An 11,807-nucleotide genomic window follows, 5' to 3' on the forward strand; every position below is an offset into this window, starting at 1 on the left:
AAGGAGGAGTGTTGGAAATTGGCCATCCATGTCTTTGTTATGTTTTTGTTGAGTGCATACGGCTTGTATGCATCTTGCATGTTTGCAACAACATGTTGACTGTTGTAGTTGCAATTTAGTTTAGTTTGGTTGAAAATGAACTTAGTTGTTGATGTTTTGATGGGTTTAAGTGATGATTGAGCTGATAATTCAGCTTATTGATGTGTACAAGTAATGCTTAGCAAGTCCCTAGGCTACTAAGTGGGAGTAGGTAGTATTTGGTAATGTGTTTTATCTATAAATGTATTGTTTTTCTAATTGAATGAATGAGCTAAATGAGCTGAAGCCATAGCTCCCTTGCTGCACATTTGTAAGCAAGTAAAAATACTGCCTTGTTCTGTCCTGTATTTCTTCCTCTGCTCCGTTCCTCTGCTGTCAAAAATCCCCAACAATAGCTAAAAGCTTGAACTTCAAGCATTTTTCCTTCATATTTTACCCGGGTATAATACGTTGCTGCTGGTGCTCTGTTTGAAATTCTTACTTTACCCGGTTAAAGTGTGTCAAAAACCCAACAAATTCACGTGTAAAAGAAATAATTAAAAAACATTTTATGGGAAAATAATACAACTGTTAGCATAAGGATCCATATATAGAGAGATTAACAGAAGTTTGTTTTTGTAGAATAGTTTACAAAGTAACTTATTATTGCCATAAATTTAATATAAGTTGATACATGAATTGAATAGGCGTTAAGCTTCCCGCCCACACCATCAAAGGCTTCTAGTCTTTAACAATAAACACACAAATTCATAGGATTCTAAAAAAGGAAAAAAGAAGAAGATAAAACTGCAAGCCAAGTGGAGCACGACCAATTACTTAAAAGGCATGTTTGTTTAACTTTAAGCAGCAACACTATGGAGCACAACAGTCTCAACAGTGAGGCCAGGTCCAAACCCAAAGAGCACTCCCCACTCCAATCCTTCTCCTGTGGTCTGAAGCCCATCTTCCCTTGATTTCTTCCTCATCTCATCCAAAATAAATAGAACACAAGCACTTGACATGTTACCATACTCTGAAAGAACGTGCCTTGTGGCTCGTAGCTTCTCTGGCTTCAGTGCTAATTTGGCTTCTACTTGATCTAATATTGCTGGACCACCAGGATGAGCAATCCAAAAAAGGGAGTTCCAATCGGATATGCCCAATGGTTGAAATGCTTCTACCAGGCTCTTTTCTATATTCTTCGAAATAAGCCCCGGAACATCCTTAAGAAGGTGAAATGTAAGACCAACTTCACGAAGGTGACCATCAATCGCACCATCACTATCTGGCAAGATCGTTTGGGCTGCTGAGACTAGTTCAAACATGGGCTTCTCGATTTCGGGCACGGGTCTGCCCCGATTATAACAGCTGCGGCACCATCACCAAACAATGCTTGGCCCACAAGACTGTCTAGGTGAGTGTCACTAGGTCCACGAAAGGTAACAGCAGTAATCTCCGAGCACACAACAAGTACACGAGCACCTTTGTTGTTCTCAGCTAAGTCCTTAGCCACTCGGAGCACCGTCCCCCCTGCGAAGCAACCTTGTTGGTACATCATGAGGCGCTTAACGGAGGGGCGGAGGCCTAAAAGCTTGGTGAGCTGGTAGTCAGCCCCAGGCATGTCCACACCGCTAGTGGTGCAAAAGACAAGGTGGGTGATCTTGGACTTGGGCTGGCCCCACTCCTTAATGGCCTTGGTGGCTGCTTCTTTGCCTAGCTTTGGCACCTCAACTACCACCATATCTTGCCTAGCGTCCAGTGAAGGAGCCATGTATTCACATACATTGGGATTCTCTTTCAAAATCTCTTCTGTAAGGTACATGTATCGCTTCTTGATCATCGATTTTCACCTAAATAATCAAACACAATAAACTTACTTTTAATTCTCCCAACTTAGCATATAAGAGTGTTTTAACTGATTTTTTTATCCAACTTCACTAGATATGGAAAACATCAGTCTAGGTCTCCCCCTTCAAAATCCATTGCTAATTCAGTTTATAATATTATATAATACATATTGTCATTCTCTGTCTCATAAAAGCTTCAATCGTAGGAAACTTTTAGGTGGGTCATGGGCAGAAAGAATGGAATGCAGATTTATAATTTGAAAAAAAAATTATTTAAAAGTACATTTATGAAAAAAACATTTAAAAATTTATAATTGAAATGATAAAATTATTTTTAAAATTATAGAAATTTCATAAAAATACTATAATATAAAATATAAAAGAAAAATAATTTCAAATTAACATTTATTATTCGTCCAAAAATTAATATTTATATAATACTTGAAATTATCCATAATCCTTTCCAATATTTAAATATGAGGATAAACGTATTTTAATGAGCTAAAATCTACGTTTTTGTATTGGTAACAATGTCAATGTCAATCAAACTAAAACTCAATCAACTATATAATATTTGAAATCATAAAATAATAAATATATAGTATTGTAAAAAATAAAAAAATTATAAACTAGAACATCTAACAACTTACTAATATTTGGTAAAAAAAAAAAGAAAAACTTATTAATTCACTTGTATAAATTTCAAACTTGTAATCAAATCCTTAATCTGTTGATAGAAAACGTGAGACAAATTAAGTCTGTGGAGTTATATGATTTGAATAAATGTGCTTTACAAGAAATGAACCTAACAAACTTCAATCTAGTATTTCTGGAACCAGAAAAGAACTTTAATCTATTTTCAAGTCATACTGTATACGTAGCTAACTTTTTTTCCGTTAAAGCATTTGCATGAAAATGATATGAACCATGCACATCTATCTTTCCCCTCTTTTATTTTCATAGCCGAATCATGTATGAAACACAAAATCACCTTAAGTTTGTATATAAGGTAATTTAGCTTTTAGATCAAAGTAAAAAAACTTACACATGCGCTTGAACTTCTCTTTCAACTCGGTCTTGTGCTCACTATTTGTGATACGGAAATAGTAGTCAGGGTATGTGCTCTGATCAACACAATTAGGCGGGGTTGATGTGCCGATGGCCAACACGGTGGCAGGGCCTTGGGCACGTTGAGCCTTACGAACTTCTTCCACGGTCACCATTCTTTTTCGGATGATCACAAACAGCCAATGGTGGTGGGTGTGGAGTTGGACTAAGCTGCTATGCTATGAATGGTAAAAAAGAACAGAAGGTGTTGTTGACAGTCCAGAGTTTGGTCCTATAAATAAGATATAGGAGCTTGGGAGAGGGTAGTTGAGAGTCACGTGGTTGAGCAGAGCCAAGTCCACATGGCTAGTTGTTAAGACTGGGTGGCACGTGACTTTGGTGCATCCATCTAATTCTAGCCTCCACTCTTCTACCTCTCCATCCTATCCTCCACATTTCTGTTGGTTCTCACTTACCGCTTCATCAAACTTTTATCAATATACAATAAGGATTGTACCACGTTCCTTCGCATCTGTCCATATATTTCAACTAATTCTTTTAACTAATAAATATATTTTAGATGGTGAAACAAACTTAAAAAGTCAAGTAAAGATTAGAAAAAGTTTTCTTTTAACTTCTAAACATATTTTAACTATGCTAATGACGTTCAAAGAGTGTGAGCATAATTTATGACAAAAATGTTGGAAGATATTAGCGTCACGTTGCTCACGAAAGTGGGTCGAGTTTAGCTTAAATATTAAAAAAAATACAAGTACAGCCGGGTTGATAAATATCTCATATAGTAAAATATTTAAAAATAAATATTTATAGAAAGAGACACATGTTAAATTTTAAAAATTGTTTATGAAATAAAAAGATACACTATCAATGTATCAAATATTAAGTCTTATATGATATAATATTATAGCATAATATATTTTATTATATAATATGAAAATTTTAATAACATTTTATGTATTACTAGTTATATACATATCTAGTAATATATTAGTATAATAAATAATACATTGATATTATAATTTATATTATTATATTATTTAATACTATATTGAGTATATTATAATATACCATATATTGTGATTATGTTATATTATATCATGAATTTATAATATATAATTATAGAAAAATTCATTATTAGTATTATTTATGTTTAATTAAATGTATATAAATTTTATAAAAACTATGTGTATATAAATATTGTGATGATTAATATAATTAATAATTCAACACCATATCAATTTAACTAAATTTAGCTGAAACGTTTAATATATAAAATACAGATTAATATAGTATAACATAATCTATTATTTATTAATGTTTTTATATATGGATTGTGTATTATCATAGACTACAATATTTTTTTGTTGTAATTAAGATATTCATCATTAATAGCAGTGATTAATCTTCTCGTTGCATGTACTCTCCAAAGAACTAAACAATTGGTCATAAAATATGCTCTATTTCCATCAACAAATATCGAAACCCCTACCACATAATTGAGGGATGAGATGAGCAATCATTAAACCACGCCTCATGCTTATCATAGATTATAATTTAATGTACAAGTAGCTATTCTTAGTGGCGAGCTAACATACAAGATTGTAGGTCAATTGACTACACAAAAGTTTGAAAAATGATTCTACCAAATTTTTTGAAATATAAAATATTTTCTAAAATAAATTATTTCATAAAAAATGAATTAATCTTTCCATTCAGTGAAATCCAAAAAGTCGCTAATGCTTTTATTTTCTATAACACCCCAAAATTTTAGTTTTTGAATTGTTAAAATTTATCGAGTGAGTTAATCTGGTTATGTGGTTAAGTGTTGTGTTTATGCGTGAGGGGTTCTGGGTTTGAATTTCTTTTCTTTATTTTTGTTATTTTTGTTTCAACCCCTATCTTTGAACATCTAGCTTATAGATTATTTTCGCTCAATTATTGATAAGAATGACCTTATTAGTTTAGTGGTAAAGCTTTATCCTATCATGATAGAGGTCTTGTGTTTGAATATTATGTGTGCAAAGTAGGATATAGTTTTTGTTTCCATTACACTGTGCCGCCCATGTGGTAGAAATTGGGTTGAATTAGAATTCTGGAAAATCTGATAGGTGGTTAGTTAATAGGATTTAGTCAAATTTTATTATTTTTAAAATTTTGAAAATATCCTAAAGGAAAAAACTTTCTCTTACGTTCCTCTCCCACTTTCTCTCTTCTCGTTCCCTTCTTTTCAGTTTTCTCTCTATCTCTTGGTTGTTTCTATTTCTTTTCCTTTTCCCTTTTTTCCCTCTATTTTTGCTCCTGTAAGCTTATGCTATTATCTTTTCATAACAACCATTATTCTATCACTTTGCTGCCCTTTTGTTTTCAATCTGACTTGGCGAGGATCGGTGCCTGCATTTGTTTTTGAACAACTTTTTTGGTGGGTGGTAAGGATTCTTTTTTAAGATTCGTATTTTGTTGAAAGAGTAATTTTCACATTTATGGGAGATGGTTTTCAATTTTATGTGACACAACTTTGATTATTTAAAATCCTTGGTTTAGGTGAAGTTTCGATAACAAGTAGTCTTCCTGTGATTCAAAAGCTCTTGAAACTGTTTGTTTATTTGGGGTAAAAGATCGAATATTTTAAGTGTTGTGGTCAAATTAGTGTTTGGAATTAGCATATCATGATTAATTATTTTGCTTTGAATATTGTTTTAGGGTTTGGAATTGTGTTGTTATGTTGCTATTCACAAATGTTCAGGTGTGTAACATTAATCTCGAAAAACAACGAACGACGTGAAGCTAAAAATTCATTATTAACGTCACATAGCTGTATGCTAGGCTATGTGAGCCATACGAGCTGGTTTAAACTGGCCATGTGGGCCACATGAGCATGTTTTAGGCCGTGTGGGTTCGTTTTCTATAATATTTAGATAGGTTCATACTAGAAGTACGATTTGAGGTTGACCACTTCGTAGGTTCCGTAATGTGTGTTGTATGTCATTAAAATATAAAATATAATATTCTGCTTCTGTTAGTACAAATTCTGAAAACATGACAGTATGTTCTAATATGTATAGCATGTATGATATATATATATATATATATATATATATATATATATGCATATGTCATCTGATTAGTGATTGCATGTGCATTGGGGTGGGATAATGATGTGACAGAGAAAGTGTGGCAGTTTAATGGTCTGTCATATCTGGTGGTTTTAACCATATATTCGTTCTAGTGGCTTGACCACATGTAAGTGATTTTGGCGGTTTATCGCATTATTTCTGGCAGCTTGACTGCACTATTTTGAAAAGTGACATATGCTCACTTATTGGTGTGTGTGATGGGTATTTAATCACCCTAATTGGTGTATAGGGTTAGATGAAGATAGTGTATAGTGAATGGGGGGTAGGATCTATATTTGTATTCGTGTTTGTATTAGTATTTGTATTTGCATAAATATTTGTATCTATATTTGTATTTGCTACTAAGACTGTATCTATTATGTTCTATTTTGTTTGATTGGGCTAAGTTACACACTGAGGTTGTTAGCTCACTTTTTTCTTTTATCCCTCCGGGTGATCAGCAAACCTAGGACTGGACGATGTATGGAAGCTTTGGATTCTCTGAAATAAAATGATTTTAAAAGTCTTTGTGATTATTATGGAATTTTTTTACTATAACTTATTTTGGGACTTTATTCTCCATTTTTGAGTTACTTTAATGGATTTTACCACTGCTATATTTCTAAATTGCAAAATCATTTGTTTTATAAATCAAACCAAGATTTTGAAAACTCTATAACTTAGAAAATTTCTGCTACAAAATGAAGTGGTCACTCAAGTATTTTTCTGTAATAAAATAGATAGTTTTATTTGGTATTTTCCTTAAAAATTGAAAAACGATCTATCAAAGTTAACATTGTTATATTACACAGTTTCTCTTTCAAAATCTGGTTTTAAAATGAACTTATGTAATTCCTCAAAATCAGGTTTGGATGTTACATTTGGTGGTATTAGAGCCAAGTTTAAAACTCGAGTTGTGATTTTTGGGTTCAAAATTTTCTTTTTGAAAATCATTTTAATTTGAACTTTAGAATTTTGATTAATTATTAATATCTGAATTTATAAAAAGTGAATCCGAGCATCGGACGTCAATCTAAGTAAGTACTTTAGGTACTTTAAGTAGAGACTGTAGAGTAGATCTCTTCTACTTTAGAAAAGTGACTGACATAACTCTGATAAAAATTTAGACAAGATTTTTAATAAACCTAAGCTAATACCTAAACTTTTGAATTGTATATAATTATTCATAATGAGTATTCGAGGAACTCGTGGACGTGGTACTCGAGGGCGTGGTGGACTCCGTAGACGGGCACGAGCTGAGTCATTTTCTTTGGGCGGCATACCCAATTTAGAGACGAGTGAGACGGTAGAAACACCTACAATAGAGACTGAACCTCAGACTCAAAGTGTAGGTGATGACGTACTATCCCAAGTATTGTTAAGGGTATTGTAGAGGGTTACTAGGACCCAAACTGGATCTGGAGGCCGAGCGTCAATAACTGACCGACTCTGGTCTAATGGGGTTGAGTTGTTTAGAGGTGTCATTGGGATTACCCTTATTATGGTCGAGTATTGATTAGAGGCCACCAGAGTAAAAAGTAAAGGGTGCGGTATCTTTGTTTCGCCACGAAGTATATTATTGGTGGCAGTCAGTAGACCGAGGCACCCAAGCTAAGTGTGTGACCTGGGCTTTCTTCCAAAGTGCCTTCCAGAAAAAGTATGTGGGGGCGAGGTACATTGAGGCTCGTAGGTTAGAGTTTATCGGGCTGAAATAGAGTGATAGATCTGTGGCCAAATACAAGGTCGATTTTTTTAGGCTGAGTAGGTACGCTTAAAGTTTAGTGGCTATCAACTACGATAAAAGTGTCTATTTTGAGGACAGATTACGTTATGATCTGAAAGTGTTAGTAGCTCCGCAGCAGGAGTGAGTCTTCAAAACATTAGTAGAGAAGAATAAGATTACCGAGGAACTCAAGCGCGTGGAGCACGATGAGGGAGTAGGAAAGAGGTCAGAATAAAAATAAGAAGGATTTGGGTCATTTTAGTTCAGCTTTGCGGCCTAAGAAATAGGTTAGGTTTGATAAGCCTCAACAGGTTGAGGTGAAAATTGGTACTATTTGGATTTATATTTGTGGTAACTATGGTAGACGCCATCCAAGCGAGTGTTAGAGGAGGTTGGGAGCTAGTCTTCGATGCGGGTCTATGAAACACTGCATTAAGGACTATTTGTACCGGTTTAATCAAGTACAAGCTCTGGTTTAGGGGTCTAGCTCAGCCGTAGAGGGTAGTACAGTAGCCACCTAGGGACCGTGGTCAACCTAGGGGTGCTAATGATTTGGGTTGAGGATAGAGGGAATCGAAAAAAGGTGCTGATAAGAAAGAGGTAAGACAGTCTACTTTAGTGTACGCGGCGAGGCACCACAAGGATAAGGATGTGGCCAAGTGATAATCGGTAAGTTTACTATTCATTCTTACATATATTTTGCATTGATTAACATTGGTTCCATGCACTCATATGTAGCTAGTACTGTTTCTGGTAACTTGGGGATTCCTGCTGAGAATATTTCTAGTGGGATTTCTGTAATTAGTCTATTGGGTCAGTTAGTGCAAGTCAGTAAGATGTATAGAAGATGTCCGTTAGAGATTCAAGGGGTTTTGTTTTCGGGTGATCTGATAGAGTTATCGTTTGGGAAATTTGATTTGATTTTGGGCATAGACTGGCTTGTAGAGCATTGAGTCAGTTTGGGTTGTGCAAGGAAGAGGTTAACTCTAAAAACCAATGATAGTGTGAAAATTATGATGGTTGGTGAGCATTGAGATTACTTATCTAGTGTAATCTCCGCTATTGTAGACGAAAAATTGGTCCAAAAGGTGTTTGAGGCGTATTTGGCCTATATGCATGACATGAGTGTTGTGGGTTCTACAATTGTGGATATTCAAACAGTTAAAAAGTTTCTAGACATCTTTTATGAGGAATTGTCGAGGTTACCATCAGATAGGAAAGTCGAGTTTAGAATAGAGGTATTGCAAAAAAACAACTCTAGTGTCCATCGCTTCTTACCATATGACAACGAAGGAGCTGAAAGAACTAAAGGTATAACTTTATTAACTTCTCGATAGAGGGTTCAATAGACTTAATGTGTCTCCGTAAGAAGCACTAGTACTCTTCTTCAAGAAAAAGGATAGTACTATAAGGATGTGTATGGATTACTGACAACTGAACAAGTTAACAGTAAAGAATAAGTATCCACTACCAAGGATTGATGATTTGTTCGATCAATTTCAAGGAGTGACTGTATTCTCTAAAATTGATCTTCGTTCTGGGTACCATTAGTTGAAGGTCAAAGAATCTAGTGTGCATAAGACTGCCTTTAGGACTCATTATCTTCATTACGAGTTCCTTGCTATGCTATTTTATTTTACAAATGCTCTGGCTTCGTTTATGGATTTCATGAATCGAGTATTTCAATTGTATCTAGATCAGTTTGTCATGGTCTTCATCGATGATATTCTGGTATACTTTAAGACTGAGGTTGAACATGATGACTCATATTAGAATAGTTCTACAGATTCTTCGAGAGAAGAAGCTCTATGTTAATTTGAGCAAATATGAATTCTGGTTGAGGGAAGTTACATTTCTAGGGCACGTAGTTTCTGCCGAGGTATCTGTGTGGACCCAAAAAAGATTGAGGCTGTTCTTAAGTGGAAACAACTTAAGAATGCCTTTGAGGTTTGAAGATTTCTCAGTTTCGTGAGGTATTATTAGAGATTTGTGTAGGGGTTCATGCTTATCGCAGCTCCCTTGACTAAACTACCGCGTAAGAATGTGTCGTTTATGTAGACCGATGAGCAGTAATCAAGCACCCATTCTGATACAGCGTAAATCTAAGAAAGAGTCTGATGTGCATTGTTCTTGAAATTTTTGCTTCTTGGAAACGCCACTTTTTGGTCCCAATTTAGACTCATTCTGAGGTTATTTTCCCTTCTTGAAGTCTTTCTTGACTTCTACGATGTTTGCCTTAACATCATTGTTATTTGCTGCTTTGTTGAGCCTTTTTTTCGTATCTCTATTGTCTTCTTCAATCTGAAGTCTAACAATTAAATCTTCCACTAACATTTCCTTTCTTTTGTGCTTTAAGTAATTCTTGAAGTCATTCCAAGCAGGAGGTAGCTTCTCAATAATGGTTGCCACTTGGAAGGATTCACTTATAATCATCCCTTCACAAAGAATTTCATGAATGATCAGTTGAAGTTCCTACACTTGATTCACACTAATTTAGAATCAATCTTTACAAAATTCAAGAATTTAGCAACTAAAAACTTTTTAGTTCCAACATCTTCAGCTTTATATTTTATGGTCCAATGATGTCCATAATTCCTTAGTTATTTTCTTAACACTATACACTTTGTACAGTGCATCCGACAATCCATTCATGATGTAGTTTTGGCACAAGAAATCAGAATGTTTCTAATCTTCAACAGCAGTGAAATCGGTAACTCCATCTACCTCGCCCTCTTTAACAGTAGGAGGGTCATCTTTCAAAAATTTGGCCAAGCTCAACATGGTTAAATAAAAAAGTCTTTTCTGTTGTCTTGAAATTTTGTCTTGAGACTTTTGCAGATTTCTCATTATGGCTTGTAACAGCCACCACCAACAATATTGAATTTTGGATCGAAGATTGCGTTTGAACCAAAGCTTCAAATTGTGAATTGATTGAATTGGTAGGAGTTTCATTTTCTGTTAAAAAACAAAAAAGAATTAGAAAAAATTATCAACTTTTTTAAACGGTAAGAATCTAATAAAACCCGAAACAAAAGTTATACAGTCTAATAAAAAATACAATAAAATAATGCACCAGGTAATTAACCCTAAAAGAGAGGTGGTGCACTCGGCACACTTAAATACCAAGTCTTTCAAAGAACCAATCCTAGACATGCATTCTCATATTGTCTTTTTAATTCATCGTTGATAAATTTCTTCTTAATTCACAATTTAAAGCTACAATTAAGGCCATCATAAACAAAAAAAAAAAAAAATTCCCTTTGATTTGTTAAATGACAGAATTAAAATTCTGAAACAAAATCAAAATCAATTTTGTTAAACGGTAAGATTAAATCCCGAAACAAAATTATGTATTAAATCAAAATAGAATCTGTTAAACGGTGGGAATAAATCCCGAAACAGATTTTATTTAATTTTAATTCTAATTTGAAAACAAAATAAAATTAAATAAAATCTTATTAAATGACGGGAATAAATCCTGAAATAGATTTTATTTAATTTTAATTTCTCGTTTTGGCAACAAACTAAAAAATAGAATAAAATATGTTGAACGACAAGAATAAATCCCGAAACAGATTTTATTTAATTCTCATTTGGAAATCAAATAAAAATGGAATAAAGTTTGTTGAATGGTGGGAATAAATCCCGAAACAGATTTTATTTAACTTTAATTCTCGTTTAGAAATAAAATAAAAATGGAATAAAATCCGTTGAACGGTGGGAATAAATCCCGAAATAGATTTTATTCACTTTTAATTTGGAAACAAAATCGAATAAATATGTTAAACGATAGGAATAAATCCTGAAACAGATTTTATTTAATTTTAATATTCGTTTGGAAATAAAAACAAAATAAAGAATAAAATCTGTTGAACGACAGGAATAAATCTCGAAACAGATTTTATTTAATTTAAAATTTTATTTTAATTTTTTCTCCTTGGTGTCTCGTTAGTCTCAGATTAAATAATTGCAAAATACTAAATTATGTCTTAAGGTTGTTGGACAAAACACATTAGCGAACAAAATGTTTAAATATAA

General features: G+C 33.7%; 1 pseudogene across 1 annotated transcript; it reads right to left on the bottom strand.

The window, feature by feature from the left end:
* Nucleotides 1-647: 647 nt before the first annotated feature.
* On the bottom strand, nucleotides 648-3,213 carry LOC108489255 (chalcone synthase 1-like; annotated as a pseudogene). The gene is made up of 2 exons (XR_008271947.1): nucleotides 2,907-3,213; nucleotides 648-1,868 (listed from the first exon to the last, which is right to left on the bottom strand). The product of XR_008271947.1 is annotated as a chalcone synthase 1-like (transcript).
* Between the last annotated feature and the right edge of the window lie 8,594 nt (nucleotides 3,214-11,807).

The sequence above is a fragment of the Gossypium arboreum genome, chromosome 10 (genome assembly GCF_025698485.1).
Source record: "Gossypium arboreum isolate Shixiya-1 chromosome 10, ASM2569848v2, whole genome shotgun sequence".
Classification (NCBI taxonomy): Eukaryota; Viridiplantae; Streptophyta; class Magnoliopsida; order Malvales; family Malvaceae; genus Gossypium; species Gossypium arboreum.